Source organism: Notolepis coatsorum, assembly GCF_963971535.1.
Source record: "Notolepis coatsorum genome assembly, chromosome: 2".
Classification (NCBI taxonomy): Eukaryota; Metazoa; Chordata; class Actinopteri; order Aulopiformes; family Paralepididae; genus Notolepis; species Notolepis coatsorum.
The window spans coordinates 215,391,736-215,412,612 of record NC_140166.1 but is presented as its reverse complement, the minus strand read 5'-3'; the positions used below and the strand labels follow the sequence as shown (position 1 = coordinate 215,412,612).

Sequence of the window (20,877 nt, the reverse complement as noted above, 5' to 3'; positions counted from 1 at the left end):
GCCAAACTACTGTATGATAACAATACATTTGTATACAATGTATTGAAGACAATATACGTATATTTGAAAAGATAATTACATCTGAAATCGTCACTTTCGATGCGCGTGAATTGAAACGCAGCGACTCTCGCGCTAACCTATACTTGCGTACTATATATATATATAACCAGTGTATACCGACTTCCTACGCGGTGACCTCTGTGACCTCGGCTGACTTACCGATGGGCGGCGGCGTGACCGGAGTCTCCACCTTCACCTCCACCACCGCCAGCATGACGGTGCTGTTGTGGCGTTTGGACAGGGCGCCGATGATGGCGGTGGCCGCGTCCTGGATCTGTCCCCGGTCGCCGTCTTTCGTCCCCCGGCCATCCTGCTCGAAGGACTGGAGAGAGAGAGAGAGAGAGGGACGGAGAGAGAGAGAGAAGAGGAACGAGGTGAGGATGCGAGTAGCGCTTTTTTAGTACACAATGGTCCCAACACGAGAGGTTTAATTCATCCCCCGACTGAAAGACGACCTGTATCCTAAATATATGGCGGTTATATATTAACTGAGCCTCTTCTCGTCCCCAAAAAATGTGGGCTCTGCATTGTCCCACACACACAGGTTTTACTGTCTCCCAGGATGTCGGGGACGCCCCTAATGTCAAGCCCTGGGTGTGAGAGGAAGAAAGGAGAGAGAGAGAGAGACAAAAGGAGACGAGAGAGAGCGAGACAAAGGAAGGAGAGAGAGAGAGAGAGAGGGAGACAAAAGGAAAGAGAGAGCGAGAGGGAGGGGAATAAGGGGGAGTGAACACGATGGGAGATAAAAGGCGACGAGTCCACCATAGAAGAAAGAGAAGGGATTCCCTCCCTAACAACATCTGGCATGGCGGGGGCCCCCCGCGGAGCTCAGAGGGTGCAGTTAATTGCCTAATAAGTCGATCAGAGTGAGATGGGGGGGGGGGGGTGCAGAGGGAGATTAGCGCTACGCCATGCACTTCAATTAAGAGGAACAATGGGCAACACGCCAGCTGTGACCCCCCAGCCAGAGAGCAGCACCCCCCCCCCGCCCCCCCCTTTCTTCTTCCGAGGAAATAAGCAGCTCATTCACACGCCCCGGGCTGGCCTCTGTTCAGGCCTCGAGCCTGACTGACTGACTGACTGACTGACTGACTGACTGACTGACCCCCCCCCCCTCACATTACCTAACGTACCTAACACCCCCGGGCTGGCCTCTGTTCAGGCCTCAAGACTCGCTGACTGATAGACCCACCCCCCCTAAAGACAACCACCAGGCAGACCTGGCTGGCGGTGAAAATACAGTGTGTGTGTGTGTGTGTGTGTGTGTGTGTGCGTGTGTGTGTGTGTGTTTGGCTTCCAACATTAGAACTACAGTGGAGGAGCGCTTGATTTATACGCCCAGGAACCTTGGAAGAGCATCAACAGTGGATGCTTTCCGTTGTGTTCATTCCTGGTGATAAAGGAACACATTTGAAAGAAAGAAAGAAAGAAAGAAAGAAGGAAAGAAAGAAAGAAAGAAAGAAAGAAAGAAAGAAAGAAAGAAAGAAAGAAAGAAAGAAAGAAAGAAAGAAAGAAAGGAGAGAAAAAGAAAGAAAGAAAGAGAGAAGAAAAAGAAAGGAGAGAGAGAGGAGAAAGAAAGAAAGAAAGAAGACACTGTGACTTGCTAGTTAAAGATGCACTAAACTGAGATTGGATCATTTGTGATCTAGTGGTTGAGTCTCTAAGGTCCCCATCGGTGGGCCAGGTTAATGACTCCCGTGTGGACCGTGCCGACGCTACTGTCTCTGCTCATTCCAACCTGTATGTGGCCGATTTGACGCGACCCTCAAGATGATCAGAAACCGTTAACTTAACATCTTTAAAGACAAAACAAATCTCATCTCATTAGCAGCCGACGTGTGTGTGTGTGTAAAGATAAGATTGAAAGAGAACCGAATGACGGTCCCCCGCTCCCAGGTCCGAGGCGAGGCAGCCCACTGGCACCGGGTTGGCATCGGCCTGGTCCTGGACCTGGGAGCGGGGACCGCGGCGCACGGCTACACCGTGACACAGAGAGCCGCCGAGATTGAAAAATGATTTCACCCACACTTTGGCAGCGGGTGCCGACATCTCAATCAGAGTGGGAGGAGGGAGCCCGTTTTCCACCAGAGGCTTGTGGTGGTGGATGTCAGACGCAACCACTCCTTTTCCTGTCCGGACCCAAACATGACTCCATACATCACAAGAGCAGGATCCTAATCCTCTCCATTAAGGGCTTACTACCCTGTAGTGCCTGATTTCCCCCGTGTCTGACTAGCACAGGAGAGTCTGGGTGGCCGAGAGAGAGGGAGAGAGAGACAGAGAGAGAGACAGAGAGACAGAGAGAGACAGAGAGAGAGAGGGAGAGAGAGAGAGAGGAGACAGAGAGAGAGACAGAGAGAGAGAGAGACAGAGAGAGATACAGGGAGAGAGAGAGAGAGGGGGGGAGACAGAGAGAGAGTCGGAGAACAGAACTTTCACATCCCCAGGGACTAGAGGAGAAGAGGAGAAAAGAGGGAGAGAGAGAGAGCGAGAACAGACCTTTCATGTCCACAGGGACTAGAGCGGAGGAGAAGAGGAGGGGAAGAGAGAGAGAGACAGAAGAGCAAGGTGTTCCAGAAGAAACGGCTAAATATCATCCAGATGTCTGAGAAGTGGAGCAGGGCGTCGTGCTTCAAAACACTCCTCTGGCTCTTTTTTTTTTGTTTTTTTTCTTTAACAAAAGAGGGAAGAAATAGAAAAAGGCTCCAGTTTTACTAGACTCCTCTGGAACACATTTACTACAACGAATTAAGTGATTTAATAAAGTGGATGAGAATGAACAAGAAGGGGCGAGGTCCAAGAGGCTGTGAGAAAGAGAGAGAGAGAGAGAGAGAGAGAGAGAGAGAGAGAGAGCGATAAGAGACAGAGAGAGATAAAGAGAGAGAATGAATGAAAGAGAGAGAGACACAGAGAGGAGAGAGAGAAAGGGGGAGACAAAGAGAGAGAGGGGGCAGAGATAGAAACGGACCGATATAGAGAATGAGGGGGCAGATAAAGACAGATAGAAAGAGACAGACAGACAGAGAAAGAGACAGAGAGATTGTTGAGAGAGAGACCGACAGATGGAAAGACACAAGAGAGTGATGGTGACAGTGGGTGGTGAGGAGGGGGATGGGACCAATGGCAGCAGCTCTGAATCTAAAGGTGTGTGTGTGTGTGTGTGTGTGTGTGTGTGTGTGTGTGTGTGTGTGTGTTCCCTCACCATGGCGACCTCCACAGCATCAGCGTTGGTGTAGGACAGGTCACAGAGGATGAGCAGTGTTCGGTCCTTGGCCAGAGTCTGAGTGACTGGCAGGTACCTCAGCTCTGAGCAGATCTTCTCCACCGTCGTACCCTTTCATCGGCAGAGGGGAGACAAGAGGCACGTGTCAGACACCGGATCAGAACGTCACACAGGATCCCTCAGAGATCCCACGTTCTTCTGAGGAGATCTTATATGGGTACCTTTCACATTTGAACCGATACCGGTACCGGTACCTGTGAATCGATACCGGTACCCAACGGTACCTTTTTTCGGTACTTTAGTCTCAAGAAATTTAATTTACCTACCTCAGTCGTAAAAAAATAATCCAAACTTCAAATAACTACAATTTCGACAGTTTTCGGCTTGTCATTGCTCCGACTGCTTTGTTGTTGAATCAAGTCAAATCCTAGGTAAGCATATATTGTGCGTGTGAACGTTGAAAAAAAAAAAAAAAAAAAAAAAAAAAACGGTATCTCACTTGATTCGATACTCGGTAGTACGGACGTGTTTCGGTTCGGTACCTCAAAAGTACCGAATTCGGTACCCATCCCTATATATCGGTGCCATTTTTATACAGCTTTTATCCAAAGCACTTCACAACTTTGTTTCCCTCGCTCACACATTCACACACCGACGGCGGAGGCGACTATGCAAGGTGCTTAATGTCTGAAGGAGTCGACTGAAGGCTTCTTGTCCTCTGCAAAAGCACGCAATTGGTCCACTGATGGATACATCTTGATATTTGTCTAGTCTAGTGTGTTCATTAGACGGGTGAAATCCTCTTTCAGTGCCTCTGTGCCTGTTTTCTTAGGCAGTTAGCCTTGCTGGTATGCGTGCCATTAGCGTTAGCCACGCTTCTAGGCCTCTTTGATTTTGGAAAGAATGATTAAAAAAATATATATATATTATAATAGATTTATATATTTTTTTGCATTCGGCTAAGAGGTTGGCAGTCGACTACGGCTCCTTCGATCGATTAGTCTACTATTTGACTAATTGGTGTAGTGATATGCAGTAGGTGCTAGGGCTGGGCGATTAATCTAAATAAAATTGCGATCTCGATTCATAGACCTATGCAATCCCATTTCTAAATTATGACGATTTTTCTTATACATTTTTAATTTTTTATTTATTTTTTTTATTTTACTTTTTACTTAACTTTTTTAAATGATGACGATTCTGACTTGAGTTATTTCGTATGTTACAAGAGACTTTTAAGTTTAAGTCAAGCACTTTATATATGTTTAAGCTTAAGTCAAGCACTTTGATATGTTTGGCCAGGTCTTGCTCGAAAAAGAGATCTTTGATCTCAAGTGGACTACCTGGTAAAATAAAGGTTAAATAAAATAAAAAAAATTATGTTGTCTGTTTAAGAAAGAGTGGAATAAATTATTTTATTGAAAAAATAAGAATCGTGTGAGAGAATCGTGATCTCAATTCTTAGAGAGAAAAATCGTGATTCACATTTGAGCAAGAATCGCCCAGCCCTAGTAGGTACTATATAAGGTCAGCCCTAATGCGGTAGAGGAGTCCTCCTGGTCGCCAGGCCGGACAGAAAGCACCAGGCGGTAGAGGAGGCCTCCTGTTCGCCAGGCCGGACAGAAAGCACCAGGCGGTAGAGGAGGCCTCCTGATGGCCAGGCCGGACGGAAAGCACCACGTGGTAGAGGAGGCCTCCTGATGGCCAGGCCGGACAGAAAGCACCACGTGGTAGAGGAGGCCTCCTGATGGCCAGGCCGGACAGAAAGCACCACGTGGTAGAGGAGGACTCCTGATGGCCAGGCCGGACAGAAAGCACCACGCGGTAGAGGAGGCCTCATAGTCGCCAGGCCGGACGGACAGAAAGCACCAGGCGGTAGAGGAGGCCTCCTGATGGCCAGGCCGGACGGAAAGCACCACGCGGTAGAGGAGGCCTCCTGATGGCCAGGCCGGACAGAAAGCACCACGCGGTAGAGGAGGCCTCCTGATGGCCAGGCCGGACAGAAAGCACCACGCGGTAGAGGAGGCCTCCTGATGGCCAGGCCGGACAGAAAGCACCACGCGGTAGAGGAGGCCTCCTGATGGCCAGGCCGGACAGAAAGCACCACGCGGTAGAGGAGGCCTCCTGATCGCCAGGCCGGACGGAAAGCACCAGGCGGTAGAGGAGGCCTCCTGATGGCCAGGCCGGACAGAAAGCACCAGGCGGTAGAGGAGGCCTCCTGATGGCCAGGCCGGACAGAAAGCACCAGGCGGTAGAGGAGGCCTCCTGATGGCCAGGCCGGACAGAAAGCACCAGGCGGTAGAGGAGGCCTCCTGATGGCCAGGCCGGACAGAAAGCACCAGGCGGTAGAGGAGGCCTCCTGATGGCCAGGCCGGACAGACTGGTTCCCATTGTGTTCCTGAAGGAACATCGAAGCAAGATGTGGCGCAAAATGTGAAATTACTCACATTTTAAATGGCTTCAGCTGAAGCTGGAAAGCCGGTCGGGGATTCACCCTCTTCCATTTATTTACCCCCAGAGGGTATAAACAGGGTCCAGCTTTTATCCAAAGCGCTTCACAACTTTGTTCCTCAATCGCACATTCACACACCGACGGCGTGTGAGGCGACCGTGCAAGGTGCCGACCTGCTGTTAAGTGTCTTGCTCAAGGACACTTCGACACTGTGCCCCGGGGAGGAGCGGGAATCGAACCGGTGAGCCTTCCGGTTAACCTCCTGAGACACTCACCAGCGGTTCCAACGCGAACGCTACGGTAAAAGTCACGACTCATGACCACTAGTCACTCGTCGTCACCCGGGTGACATTCATAACTGAGATGTGACTAATGGAAGATGGTGAAGTTACACCTTCCTCTGAGAAAAGCACCATCAACGTTTCGTTTACCGCGAAACGAAACCTATGAAGTGTGCCGCACATTCATGTCAACGTTCACACGCACAATACACATAGCAATGGCAAGCCGAAAATGGTCACAACTGTTACACTTTACAAAGCTAGATGCAGACAGCGCTCGCTGCAATATTATATATTATTTGAATTTTTGATTTTTTTTTTTATACAACTGAGGTTTTTAGAGACTAAAGTACCGTAAAAAAAAGGTACCGTTGGGTACCGGTATCGATTCACAGGTACCGGTTCAAATGTGAAAGGTACCCAACCCTAATAGTAGCATAGTAGTAAGGTACATACTAGTAAAAAGACAGTAAGAAGGTTAGTTTATTTTTATATCCTCAAACTAAATCCTCAATTTGAATAAAGTTATTAATCTGATTAAATGAGTCTTTTTTTCTTTTATTAAATCAACTTTCCAGCCCCAGACCCAGCCCAGGGAGAAGCCCCAGCCCAACTAAATCAATTAAATCAACTTTCTTTAATGAATATAACTAATCAGTTTTAATTAGGGATGTCCGATATTATCGGCCTACCGATATTATCGGCCGATATCGGCATTAAAATGTGATATTGGTTGATATCGGTATCGGAAATTAAGAGTTGGACAATATCGGTATAGGTAAAAAAGTCAATATCGAGCATCCCTAGTTTTAATACTATAATATTAGTGTAGCCTAATCTTTATCTGCAACTGTGAAGAAAAACCCCATTGGTTTAAACAGAATGAATAAAAAAAAATTTGTTTCTTTTTTTTTTAAATAAAAAATTTGAATGTTAGAATTCGAATGCCAACGTAAAGAACGAAGGTTTGAACGTTGGAACATTTTGGCTCAGCCCTACTTCACAGCGGCACGCTCCGCCCTATTGGCCATTTAAAAAACGTGTCCATATGGCACCGCCCCCATCTCTGCAAGAGCAGGAAGGTCCGGAGGACAAAAAGAAGTCGTTCCTAACCGTTACGGTTTTCACCGCCGCCTCACCTGTGGCACTTTGTCCCGTTTGAAGATGAGCGTGATGCGCGTGCAGCTGTTGTCAAGGTAACCGCTGTTGGGCTCACACTGGGTGTGCAGCGGAGTGGGCGGGTCGGGCACGGAGCAGACGCCCCACTGGTGGCAGGGAGGGGAGAAGCAGGTGAGGAACTGGTGCTCCACACACTCGTGGCCCCCGGGGCAGGGCAGGGGCGCGTCGCTGGCACCGTCCGCGGCCGGGAGCGCCTTCTGGAGGAGGCAGGGTCTGCGTCCGCACCTCACCTGGTCACGCGGAGCAGAAGATAAGATGAGATGAGATATTCCTTCATGGACCCCCTATTCAGGCATCATAGCAGCACGGGGGAGGGGAGGTACAGGTACGGGCAGGGTAATAGTAGAAGACACAAATATAGGCAATGAAATTATAGTACAGTAGAAACATTTAAATAAGCAAACAATATAATTAACTCTGAATATATACGCATACTATGAGCAAGTAAGCAGTGTAGTCAAAGGTGCAGATGAGGGTCTGTACGCCCCATCAGTTATATTATACGTTACAATACATATGAACGAGAGAGGACAGCACGTATACAACGGCTGACCGTGGATCAGTGAATGTGTCCGTCGACACACTGGCGAGAGGAAAGCGCGTATACAACAACTGACCTTGGAGCAGTGGACACGTCCGTTGAGGCACTGGCAGGCGTTACAGTCCTCCTCCCACCGGCTGCCGTGGGGGAACTGAAGACCGGAGTGACGACAGGCCTTCCCAATGCCTATGACTGAGACGAGATAAGATAAGGTAGTTCTTTATTGTTTATCGTATCTGACTGGAGAGAGATAAGATAAGGTAGTTCTTTATTGTTTATCGTATCTGACTGGAGAGAGATAAGATAGTTCTTTATTGTTTATCGTATCTGACTGGAGAGAGATAAGATAAGGTAGTTCTTTATTGTTTATCGTATCTGACTGGAGAGAGATAAGATAAGATAGTTCTTTATTGTCTTATCATATCTGACTAAAGAGAGATAAGATAAGATAGTTCTTTATTGTCTGTTATCGTATCTGACTAGAGAGAGATAAGATAAGGTAGTTCTTTATTGTTTATCGTATCTGACTGGAGAGAGATAAGATAAGGTAGTTCTTTATTGTTTATCTTATCTGACTGGAGAGAGATAAGATAAGATAGTTCTTTATTGTCTTATCGTATCTGACTGAAGAGAGATAAGATAAGGTAGTTCTTTATTGTCTTATCGTATCTGACTGGAGAGAGATAAGATAAGATAGTTCTTTATTGTCTTATCGTATCTGACTGGAGAGAGATAAGATAAGGTAGTTCTTTATTGTCTTATCATATCTGACTGGAGAGAGATAAGATAGTTCTTTATTGTCTTATCATATCTGACTGGAGAGAGATAAGATAAGATAGTTCTTTATTGTCTGTTATCTGACTGGAGAGAGATAAGATAAGATAGTTCTTTATTGTCTGTTATCTTATCTGACTGGAGAGAGATAAGATAAGATAGTTCTTTATTGTCTTATCTTATCTGACTGGAGAGAGATAAGATAAGATAGTTCTTTATTGTCTTATCTTATCTGACTGGAGAGAGATAAGATAAGATAGTTCTTTATTGTCTTATCGTATCTGACTGGAGAGAGATAAGATAAGATAGTTCTTTATTGTCTGTTATCTTATCTGACTGGAGAGAGATAAGATAAGATAGTTCTTTATTGTCTGTTATCTTATCTGACTGGAGAGAGATAAGATAAGGTAGTTCTTTATTGTCTGTTATCTTATCTGACTGGAGAGAGATAAGATAAGATAGTTCTTTATTGTCTTATCTTATCTGACTGGAGAGAGATAAGATAAGATAGTTCTTTATTGGCTGTTATCTTATCTGACTGGAGAGAGATAAGATAAGGTAGTTCTTTATTGTCTTATCGTATCTGACTGGAGAGAGATAAGATAAGGTAGTTCTTTATTGTCTCATCGTATCTGACTGGAGAGAGATAAGATAAGATAGTTCTTTATTGTCTTATCGTATCTGACTGGAGAGAGATAAGATAAGATAGTTCTTTATTGTCTGTTATCGTATCTGACTGGAGAGAGATAAGATAAGATAGTTCTGTATTGTCTGTTATCGTATCTGACTGGAGTGAGGGAGGAATACGCGCATGTGTTCCGCAAGCTGAGGGTCTGGATAACCAACAGAACATTATTCTGATTGAGATTCTGGTATCGGTTGCTTTCATTTTTCAGCAGGCATTTCGCATCCATCCAAGGAAGCAATTGGTTTAGTGGAACTGTCGATGCAAAATGATTTAGTTTAATTGAATTGGGGATGCAAAATAATTTGGATGAATTGAACTGTGGCTGCAAAATCGTTTTTGGATTAATTGAACAGTGGGTGCTATATTATTTTGTTTAATTAAATTGGGGATGCAAAACCATTTGGATTAATTGAACTGGGGCTGCAAAATAGTTTTGGATTAATTGAACTGTGGGTGCAAATTGTTTTTGTTTAATTTAATTTGGGATGCAAAATCATTTGGATTAATTGAACTGGGGATGCAAAATCATTTGGTTTAATTGAACTGGGGCTGCAAAATCATTTGGATTAATTGAACCGGGGCTGCAAACTCATTTAGATTCATTGAACCGGGGCTGCAAAATCATTTGGATTAATTGAACCGGGGCTGCAAACTCATTTGGATTAATTGAACTGGGGCTGCAAAATCATTTGGATTAATTGAACTGGGGCTGCAAAATCATTTGGATTAATTGAACCGGGGCTGCAAAATAATTTGGATTAATTGTACAGGGGCTGCAAAATCATTTGGTTTAATTGAACCGTGGATGCAAAACGATGCAAGCTAAAGAATTCCACGGCTAAACCGCGCCACACAGCCGTGACAAGTGCATTATGTTGTATAATAATAATAATTATATCTATATTGTTCTCGCGATATAGAAGCGGTCTCGGCTGAAATTCAGCGACACTCACACTCTTGGCATCGCAGGCCGGCGCGTCCCAGAGGACAGACACAGCGGTACCCGTTGATCTCGTCCACGCAGGTGGAACCGTAGGAGCAGGGCGAGGGCTGGCACTCGTCTATGTCTGAGAGGGAGAAACCATGAGGTCATCAGTACATACATAGTACATTATAGTAGGGCTGGGCGATTAATCGATATTTCAATTAATTCGAATGAATGATTTAGGACGATTTTGAAAAATTCAAATCGATTTAAAAAAAAAAAAAATTGGGTGAAAGTTAGATTTGCACTTTATTAATCCCAATAGGGAAATTCATTCTTGTTTGATGATCAAGAGGCACCCTTTATTTGTTTTAAGTGAAGTTTGGTGAAAAAGCAAGTTATTGCACTATTAATCCCAATAGGGACATTCATCTTTATTTGATTTGACCTTTTATATTATATTATTATAAAAAAAATGTAAGTGAAGATTGGTGAAAGTTAGGTTTGCACTTCAATCCCAATAGGGACATTCATCTTGGTTTGATAATAATTGTGTGCCAAATAAAAATATTTTTTTGCTCTCAAGAGAAAAAAATCGATTAAAATCGTAAATCGGATTTAAAAAAAAATCTGGGATTTCATTTTTAGGCCATATCGCCCAGCCCTACATTATAGTATACTGTAGGAATGCAGGAATGAGGAGACGCGTAGAAGGTTGTCGAGTCAAATCCCTTTACTTTCCCAACATAAAATAAAGCAAGACAATGGTTACGTTAAAAACAGATGAGCAGGTAAACTCAAAACTCTTTGTTCTCGTTTTCCCAGAACCCCCCCAGGTGCACCTTGAACCCTGAGTCTTAAAGGAACACGCCAACATTTTGGGAAATTCGCTTACCGTCTTCTCCAGAGAGAGACAAGAAGATAGATACCAGTTTCCTCTCTGTGTGTTCAGTAGAAAGCTATCTGGCTGCACGTTAGCCTAGCTTAGCACAATGAATGTAAACAGACATGGCCGGTTAGCCTTCGGGAGAGGTGTTAGTTGGACAATGCCTAGGCTAACCGGCCATGTCCGCTTCCATTCATTGTACTAAGCTAGGCTAACCGGCCATGTCCGTTCTACTGAGCGCACAGAGAGGAAACTGGTATCTATCTTCTCGTCTCTCTCTGGAGAAGACGTTAAGCTAATTTCCCAAAATGTTGGCGTGTTCCTTTAAAGGAGCCGCCACGCGCTCAGAGTTTGGTGAACGTCTACATGTCCCCGGTGGGTCACCGCAATACTCTATATAGTATATATATATCTAGGTTTTTTAGTTTTATTTAACCTTTATTTAACCAGGCAGGTCAATTAACAAATTCTTATTTACAACGATGGCCTGGCGAGAGGACAAAATGGTAACGGGGGAAGGGGACCAAACATTTTTAAATAGATAAATGAATAAAAGAACAATCCAGATGAGACTATTGGACACAGACGCTACATAAATCACAGGGGTAATCATTAAAACACACACCAAACAAACAACCCAATTAGATTACATGGTATGTAATAGATGACGCAGAACAGTCCATTTACAGTTAAAAGGCTGGGTGACAGTTGCAGGTGTGTGTAAACAAACTCAGGGGGATCAATTAATCTCGTTCCAACTGCTGGGAGCAGCAAATGTACAGACTTGTATAAATATTGTATATTGTATGGTAACTTATTGTATATTGTATGGTAACTCAGTTACTTCTATTCTGCATCGAACATTGTACATATGTCTATACTGAACACTGTGACCTTCTATTTTACATGCTATACTATTTTATTTCATACTTATCTTGTCTAGCACAGTCTCTGGAGCGTAACAGTAAGAAGCATTTTGTATAAAAGTATTCTGTACTTCTGTATGACAACTATTAAAGAAACTTGAAACTTGAAATCACAGTGATGTGTTGAAAAGGTACATGTAAGCGTACCATGCCACACACATTTATATGTACCTTTTGTCAGACTCTAAATTAATTCCAATTTGGAAGGGCATTTTTACAGAACATATACCCAAGCCTGAGGTAGGGCTTCAGGGTGACCCTTCGCCATGTAAAAGTGAGCCCTCCTACAAATACCAAACCCACTTAAAAAAAACTTAAAACAAAACCCAACGTGAAACACTGATGATCATTATGACATATTATTTTAGTTTATAGTTGTAAAGCCATCTCGAGGACCTTTGCAAGATAAAGTATCATCTCAGAGGATGCTGTGTACAAGTATTTCTCATCATGAATATATAGCATTTTTTTTTGGTACTTGAGCCCCTCAATAACCAGTCGTTGCCTGAAAAGGCCTTTCTGACGGGGGATTCTCCCAGAGGGCCGCGGGACACACTGGACCGACCCGTCTGACGGGGGATTCTCCCAGAGGGGCGCGGGACACACTGGACCGACCCGTCTGACGGGGCATTCTCCCAGAGGGGCGCGGGACACACTGGACCGACCCGTCTGACGGGGGATTCTCCAAGAGGGGTGCGGAACACACTGGACCGACCCGTCTGACGGGGGATTCTCCCAGAGGGGCGCGGGACACACTGGACCGACCCGTCTGACGGGGGATTCTCCCAGAGGGGTGCGGAACACACTGGACCGACCCGTCTGACGGGGGATTCTCCCAGAGGGGTGCGGAACACACTGGACCGACCCGTCTGACGGGGGATTCTCCCAGAGGGGTGCGGGACACACTGCACTGACCCGTCTGCAGGATCCCAGCTGACCCTCCCGGCTGACCCCCGTTCACCGGAGGGGTCAGAGGTTAAGACGGGCTTCCTAAAGGCTTCCTAATCTGTCCCTCGGAAACAATCGGCTCACGCTCCCCCGCGGCGACCTTTCACCTCTGATCCCGCCTCCTCCTCCGCCCCGCCACCTGACCCCCAACCTCCCCTCCCCTCCCCTCCCCTCCCCTACGTCCCCAACGCGGGTTCCCAGGGAACTCACTGATGCGGCAGTCGGGTCCGGCGAAGCCTGGCGCACACTCGCAGCGGAACCAGTTCACGCCGTCCACGCAGAGCCCGCCATTGTAGCTGGAGAGGAAGAGAAGCACAAGACATTGTAGCTGGAGAGGAAGAGAAGACAAGACATTGTAGCTGGAGAGGAAGAGAAGCACAAGACAAGACACGTCAAACGCCGAGCTGCGGGTTCAGGGGACAGGTGCTGCGTCCCACACGCTCCCACAGAACTCTCTCTCCCTCTCTCTCCCCCTCCCTCTCCCCTCTCTCTCCCTCCCTCTCTCTCCCCCTCCCTCTCCCCTCTCTCTCCCTCCCTCTCTCTCCCCCTCCCTCTCCCCTCTCTCTCCCTCCCTCTCTCTCCCCCTCCCCCTCCCTCCCCCTCTCTCCCTCCCTCTCTCTCCCCCTCCCTCTCCCCTCTCTCTCCCTCCCCTCTCTCCCCCTCCCTCTCCCCTCTCTCTCCCTCCCCTCTCTCCCCCTCACTCTCCCTCTCTCTCTCTCCCCCTCTCTCTTTCTCCCCCTCTCTCTCTCTCTCTCTCCCCTCCCTCTCTCTCTCTCTCCTCTCTCTCTCCCTCTCCCTCTCTCCCTTTCTCTCCCTCTATCTCTCCTCTCTCTCTCCCTCTCTCTCTTTCCTCCCCCTCTCTCTCCCTCCCTCTCCCCTCTCTCTCCCTCTCCCTCCCCCTCTCTCTCTCCCTCTCCCCCCTCTCTCTCTCTCTCCCTCTCTCTCTCCCTCTCCCCCTCTCTCTCCTCTCCCTCCCCTCTCCTCTCTCTCCCTCTCCCCCTCTCCCCTCTCTCTCTCTCCCCTCTCTCTCTCCCCCTCCCTCTCTCCTCCCCCTCTCTCTCTCCCTCTCCCCCTCTCCCCTCTCTCTCTCCCCCTCTCTCTCTCCCCCTCTCTCTCCCTCTCCCTCTCTCTCTCCCTCTCCCTCCCTCCCCCTCTCTCTCTCTCTCCCTCCCCCTCTCTCTCCCTCTCCCTCTCCCTCTCTCTCTCTCTCTCTCTCTCTCCCTCCCCTCTCTCTCCCTCTCCCTCTCCCTCTCCCTCTCTCTCTCTCCCTCTCTCTCCCTCTCTCTCTCTCTCCCCTCTCTCTCCCTCTCCCTCCCTCTCCTCCCCCTCTCTCTCTCTCCCTCCCCCTCTCTCCTCTTCCCTCTCCCTCTCCCTCTCCCTCTCTCTCTTCTCTCCCTCTCTCTCTCTCTCCCTCCCTCCCTCCCTCTCCTCCCTCCTCCCCTCCCTCCCTCTCTCCTCTCTGCGGTCGAGGTACGAGGGCAGAGAGAAAGGAGCGAGGCCCGGCCTATAGCTACCTAAAGGGCTGATCTCTTATCAGTGTCCAGACTTCATATGTAAATCCTGGCTGCCCACACGCTGTGCGGCCACCCTGGGTCAAGGCTGGTGATGGTCCTGTGGGCGTCTCTCTCTCTCCCCTACACCCCCCCCCCCTCTGCAACCCTACCGCTAATCTCCCTGTCAGTCATTGTGGCCGCGGGAGCCTTTGTCCCAGCAGCCTCTCTGATCCAGCAGAGCTGCCATGCACAGCTGTCAGGGCAGAGACTCCTCCACACCCTCACACCACACACACACACACACACACACACACACACACACACACATATATATGTATGTACAATGCACCAACAACACACATACACTCGTCTACACACGTATGTGGGCACACACACACGGATACCTTCCATGCGGTCACACACACACACACACACACACACACACACACACACACACACACACACCTCCACATCCCAATCTTTAATGGGAAAAGCCCAGAGCATTAAATCAGATTTGCTCGGATGAGAGTCATTTGTTCCTATGTGAAACGCTGCCTCCGACATGCGTGACTGGGCTGGGAGGGATGAGGGGCTGGGGGGGGGGGGGGGGGCAGGGGGTGTGGGAGCAGGAGCTCATCAAAGGTGCCAGCAGTTAAGCTCGGACAAAGTCTGCTTGAGCTTTTTACATTCTCAGGTCAAAAAGAAAAGAGAAAAAAAAAACTAAAACGTTCAGCTTTGAGCTTACCAAGGATGTGGATTGCAGTCGTTGACATCTGAGAGAGAGAGAGAGAGAGAGAGAGAGAGAGAGGTGAGAGAGAGAAGAGAGAGAGAGAGAGAGAGAGAGAGAGAGAGAGAGAGAGAGAGAGATCAGTCATGTGTAGGAAAAACAGACCTAAAGAATCCTAGTCAAAATCTTGTAAGATCCATTCGACGATCGACTGCTGGTGATTGGTTAACCCTTTCACTGCCACACTACAGAAGGTTAACCCTTTACTATCACCGTCGGCAGTGTGATGATAGTAAAGGGTTAACCTTCCGTAGTGTGGCAGTGAAAGGGTTAACCTGCTGTCGCGTGGCAGTGAAAGGGGGTAACCTTCTGTGTATTGTCGCAGTGAAAGCGTTAACCGTTTGGTAGTGCGGCAGTGAACGGGTTAATGAGTTCATTGAACGCACGGAGACGTATATAAACGGCGTCCTCCTTACTCTGTGCGCAGGTGGGCCCCTCCCAGCCGTCTTTGCAGATGCAGGTGAAGGCGTCCCCTCCGCCCACGCAGGTCCCTCCGTTCTCACAGGGGCCCGAGTCACACGTGCTGTTCTGGGCTGCAACAGGGAGGGGGGGGGGGGTTCAGAAGAGGATTCATCATCACGTCGTCCAGAACAGAGTGCGACGCCGTCCAAACCGAGAGCCGGGGGTTAAGCGAGGGGTAATCAACGAGCAGGTGTGTGTTCTCTCCGCCTACTATAGGGCCGAGCCCAAACGTTCTAACGTTCGAACCTTCGTTCGTTACGTTGGCATTCGAATTGTAAATCAACATTTACATTTTTTTTTGTCTATTCATTCCGTTTAAACCAGGGGTCTCAAACTCGTGGCCCGCGGGCCAATTGCGGCCCGCTGGATGATATTTTGCGGCCCCCTACTTGACATCAAAGTTTAAAAAATGTATTATTATTTTTTTTTTAAATATGTATTTATTTATTTTTATTTTTTTTATGTTGTGGGACTTGTACAGCACTTTGTTCAACTTTGTCAGTGCTGTCGAGTTTAAACCTTTTTAAATCTTAGACAAACAAAACACTTTGCTTTCATGAAATATCGTAAGCTGTCATAATTTAATCAGATTAATCACTTTATTCAAATTGAGGATTTAGTTTGAGGATATTTATTAAAAAATATATATATTTTGAATTATTTCTTTTTCTTTTTATTAAAAACGAAGGTTCGGACGTCCATTCGGAAAAACCCTGACGAAGTTCGAATCCCAAAAACAGGCTTCGGGGAGACAGCCTTACCGCCTACAAGTTGATTCTTCCACTTATACCGTGGGCCTTTGCCAACAATATGAAATAAAAGTATTTGCACATTTTTCGTGAACGTTTTTACACTTTGCCATCGGTGTGTCATTTGTTTTTTTCCAAGTTGATAAGTCAGCTGCGCTCTTTACATTTACATTTAGTCATTTAGCTGACGCTTTTATCCAAAGCGACTTACAAGTTCTGTGCGACAAGACAGCAAGAAGGGTATAACTCTATCAGCTGAGTAACAATGTTCATCAAAGTGTTGAGTGCTACAGTGTAGGTTAGTTTATTAGGACAAGTGCATGACAGTAAGGTTAGTCGGGGTTAGATTTTTTTTTTTTTTTTTTATCATTTCAGATAATGGTTGAAGAAGTGAGTCTTTAGTCGACGGCGAAAGATTGGACGGGATTCGGCTGTCCTAACTGGGATGGGTAGTTCATTCCACCATTGTGGGGCAAGGACTGAGAATAGGCGGCTTCTCTTTGATGACCCTCCGGGAGCTTGGATCTTTAATGTTCTGGTTACAGGTTAGATGGCGGATGAATTTACTGTTTTGTTGAAATGATGCGAAATAAAGAAATAAATCAAATGAATTTAGGGCGGCAATTAAACTGTGTGCATTAATCGGTCATAACGCACACCTGCCGGACCAATCACAAAAGAGCATTCAACCTGCCGGACCAATCACAAAAGAGCATTCAACCTGCCGGACCAATCACAAAAAATATTCACCCAGACCGTAGTATAACTATCTTTATAGACTGTGTGTCCTCAGGCATAACGGACCATCAACAGGTCATAGAATTACTACTGTTGCAGGTTATTACACCATGATTAACAGCATAATAACAGTGTTATTACACCATGATTAACAGCGTAATAACAGTGTTATTACACCATGATTAACAGCGTATTAAAAGTATTATTACACCATGATTAACATAGTAATAACAGTGTTATTACACCATGATTAGCAGCATATTTAGACTGTAATAAGTGTGTTATTACACCATGATTAGCAGCATATTTAGACTGTAATAAGTGTGTTATTACACCATGATTAGCAGCATATTTAGACTGTAATAAGTGTGTTATTACACCATGATTAGCAGCATATTTAGACTGTAATAAGTGTGTTATTACACCATGATTAGCAGCATATTTAGACTGTAATAAGTGTGTTATTACACCATGATTAGCAGCATATTTACACTGTAATAAGTGTGTTATTACACCATGATTAGCAGCATATTTAGACTGTAATAAGTGTGTTTATTACACCATGATTAGCAGCACATTTAGACTGTAATAAGTGTGTTATTACACCATGATTAGCAGCACATTTAGACTGTAATAAGTGTGTTATTACACCATGATTAGCAGCACATTTAGACTGTAATAAGTGTGTTATTACCCGTGTTGCAGGTGCTGCCTCCCACCCCGAGGGGCAGCTGCAGCGGAACGAGTCTCCGTGGTCGTAGCACGTCCCTCCGTTGCTGCAGGTGAAGGAGTCACACTGGCTCTCCCCTGAGACACGAGCACGACACACGCGACCAGTTAGCTCTTTGTACAGACGATACATTGACAAGATACCGTGCACGTTAATAATAATGCATTAGTGGCAGGGCTGCCCTTTTTCCTCTTCCCCCCCCCCCCCCCATGCCAAGTGAGTCATTTCCGGACGGATGACAAGCACATCTCTGGTAAGAACTAGATTTATTTAACACTAGCACAGCCATGGAGAAAATGCCACTGATTCCCGCCAGGAACGGGTCAGATGACCCGACAGCTCATATGAGAAATATGAGAAAAATAAACAGTGTAAACTTATAATTACCTCTGAATATAAAAATATGAGGTTTACCACAATGAAATGTAGGTTTGAGTGACAAAAAAAATGTTAAAAGAAATTATAAAAATTTATTTGGATGGAATAGCCACACATTGACGGGCAAAGAGCCACATGCGGCTCGCGAGTCACGGGTTGGCCACCCCTGCGCTAGACGCTCGCAAAGTGCTGTGACATTCATCTGTTCCAACGGCCATATGTGGAATAACGTTCTAATTACATTTTCCTGAAGTCATTTAGAAATTTCAGAAACCGTGCCAGATAAAACGGGTACTTTTAGAAAAGTCATCGAGTGACAGAGCCGGAGCTCGACCGAGTGACGAGGATACACTTATTGAAAATAAGAGGTCTTTCTGCAGGAATGCATGGCCGCATGTGGGGGAACCACAATTCTACTGATTTGTCAATTAATCGACCATTCAGTTTGCCCATAAAGTCCCAATAACTATTAGTCGACTAAACGATGGACCCATCTCAAACCCCGCCCTCTTTCCTTGATCCTCCAATCGCGACCGACCGTCGCTTCCCTCGGGACAGGTTTGAGAAAAGAGGGCGGGGTTTGAGATTTACATTCTCGAGGACAGGCACACAAACAAGATAATAAACACACATAATGCGTGTATGGTTTTATACTTATTTTAATTTTTTTAAGTATTTTTTTACTGCTGTGAAGCACTTTGAGTTGCAATTCTCATAGGAAAGGTACTATAACAAATAAAGTTGAATGAATTATTTTTTATTTCCGAACAAGTATAAAAACTAAAATATGTCTGTTCATTTGACATACAAAGATAAAATAATAAAAAAAGAGAGAAACAGATAAACAAATCATAGTTTACCCTGTTCGAAAAAGGAGTAGGAAGTAAGTTTATAATTATTATTATTATGTGACACACGCCGATGTGCAGACAAATGCATAGATGAACGCTTAGCTCCACGCATGCATATCGTGCACAAACACACACACACACACAGTGGCACGTATATATACACGGTGACTCACGCGAGTGGCAGGTCTTGCCCTTCCAGTTGTCGACGCAGTGGCAGTAGTAGTCGTTGACCAGGTCCACGCAGCGGCCTCCGTTCTTACACGGCGTCTGACTGCACTCGTTCACGTCTGGGGAGAACCAACAGACAAGAGGCTCCATTCAGCACAGCAGCAGAGGCTGGCTTTCATTGACAGTTATTTGTGTATGACGATTATATACAGCAGTGCTTCCAATCCTCTCCTCGAAGCACCCCAGCCGTTCCATGTATTTGTTAACTTCCACCACCAGCACACCTGATTTGATTCAACTTAACAAGCCCTTTATTAGTTGAATCAGGTGTGCTGCTGGTGGTGGAATTTAACAAATACATGGAACGGCTGGGGTACCTCGAGGAGAGGTTTGGGAACCACTGATATACAGTATACACCGCAAATAAGACTTCCAAGCTGATAGGATGAGACAGGAGTGTTCCTCTCGCACGCACGCGGCTACTCTTGGTTCGTTAAAACTACGGGTCAAGGGTCCCGATGTGACGACAGTAGCAAATTATGTCTGATGTGTTTCAATGAGCCCGGGTCACATGACATAAAAAAAAAAAATATTTGAAATAATTTTGCCTGAACCAGAGCTTCCTCCACCGTAAAAACAAGCTGTGAACTGTGGGACACGTTGACTGCATCACTACGGAATGATATACAGACGACCGTTGACAGACGTTCCATTATAATAGCTTACAACATGAGATTCCTCTGCTGGAGGCTTCAGGCCTGAGCACTACTACTAATTTACATGAGAGTATCTCTCTCTCCCTCTCCCTGTCTCTCTCACTCTCTGTCTCTCCCTTTCTCTGTCTCTCCCTCTCCCTGTCTCTCTCACTCTCTCTCTCCCTCTCCCTGTCTCTCTCACTCTGTCTCTCCCTTTCTCTGTCTCTCCCTCTCCCTGTCACTCTCTGTCTCTCCCTTTCTCTGTCTCTCTCGCTCTCTCTCCCTTTTTTCTGTCTCTCCTCGTCTGTCTGTCTGTCCCTCTCTCTCTCTCTTCCTCTCGCCCTCACTCTCCCCCTCTCCCTCTCTCGCCCTCACACTCTCTCTCCCTCTCACTCTCCTCTCTTCTCACTCCCTCTCGCCCTCACACTCTCTCTCGCCCTCACTCTCCCTCTTCCCTCGCCCTCACTCCCTCTCCCCTCACACTCCCTCTCCCCTCTCTATCCCCCTCTCACACCTCCATCTCTCTCCTCCTCTCCCCCTCTCTCCATCTCGCCCTCTCCCCTCACACTCCCTCTCTATCTCTCTATCTCCCTCTCTCCCTCTCTCTCCCTCCCTCTCCCACTCCCTCTCCCACTCGCCCTCACACTCTCACACTCCCTCCCCCTCTCCCCCTCCCTCCCTCCCCCTCTCCCCCTCCCTCTCCCTCTCTCTCCTCTCTCTCTCTCCTCCCTCTCTCCCTCTCCCCTCGCCCTCTCTCACACTCTCTCCCCCTCCCCTCCCCCCCCCTCCCTCCCCCTCTCTCTCTCTCCCCCACTCACCGTCGTGACACAGGTTCCCTCCCAGCCGTTGGGGCAGAAGCACTGGAAGGAGCTGATCCCGTCGATGCAGGTTCCTCCGTTCTACAGGGAGATGACACGCAGTCGTTTATGTCTGCGGACACCAG

The 20,877-nt window shown here is 46.7% G+C and overlaps 1 pseudogene across 1 annotated transcript in view; it reads right to left on the bottom strand.

The window, feature by feature from the left end:
* LOC311223750 overlaps positions 1-20,877 on the bottom strand; it is a 31,166-nt pseudogene that overhangs the window by 6,438 nt on the left and 3,851 nt on the right. Inside the window, exons 2-12 of the transcript XR_014621035.1 lie at positions 20,753-20,864; positions 19,245-19,358; positions 17,807-17,919; positions 15,580-15,696; positions 15,122-15,149; positions 13,094-13,179; positions 10,152-10,265; positions 7,813-7,928; positions 7,156-7,425; positions 3,263-3,394; positions 220-382 (exon numbers count right to left, since the gene is read on the bottom strand). The product of XR_014621035.1 is annotated as an uncharacterized misc_RNA (transcript). The remainder of the gene's footprint in view (positions 1-219; positions 383-3,262; positions 3,395-7,155; positions 7,426-7,812; positions 7,929-10,151; positions 10,266-13,093; positions 13,180-15,121; positions 15,150-15,579; positions 15,697-17,806; positions 17,920-19,244; positions 19,359-20,752; positions 20,865-20,877) is intronic.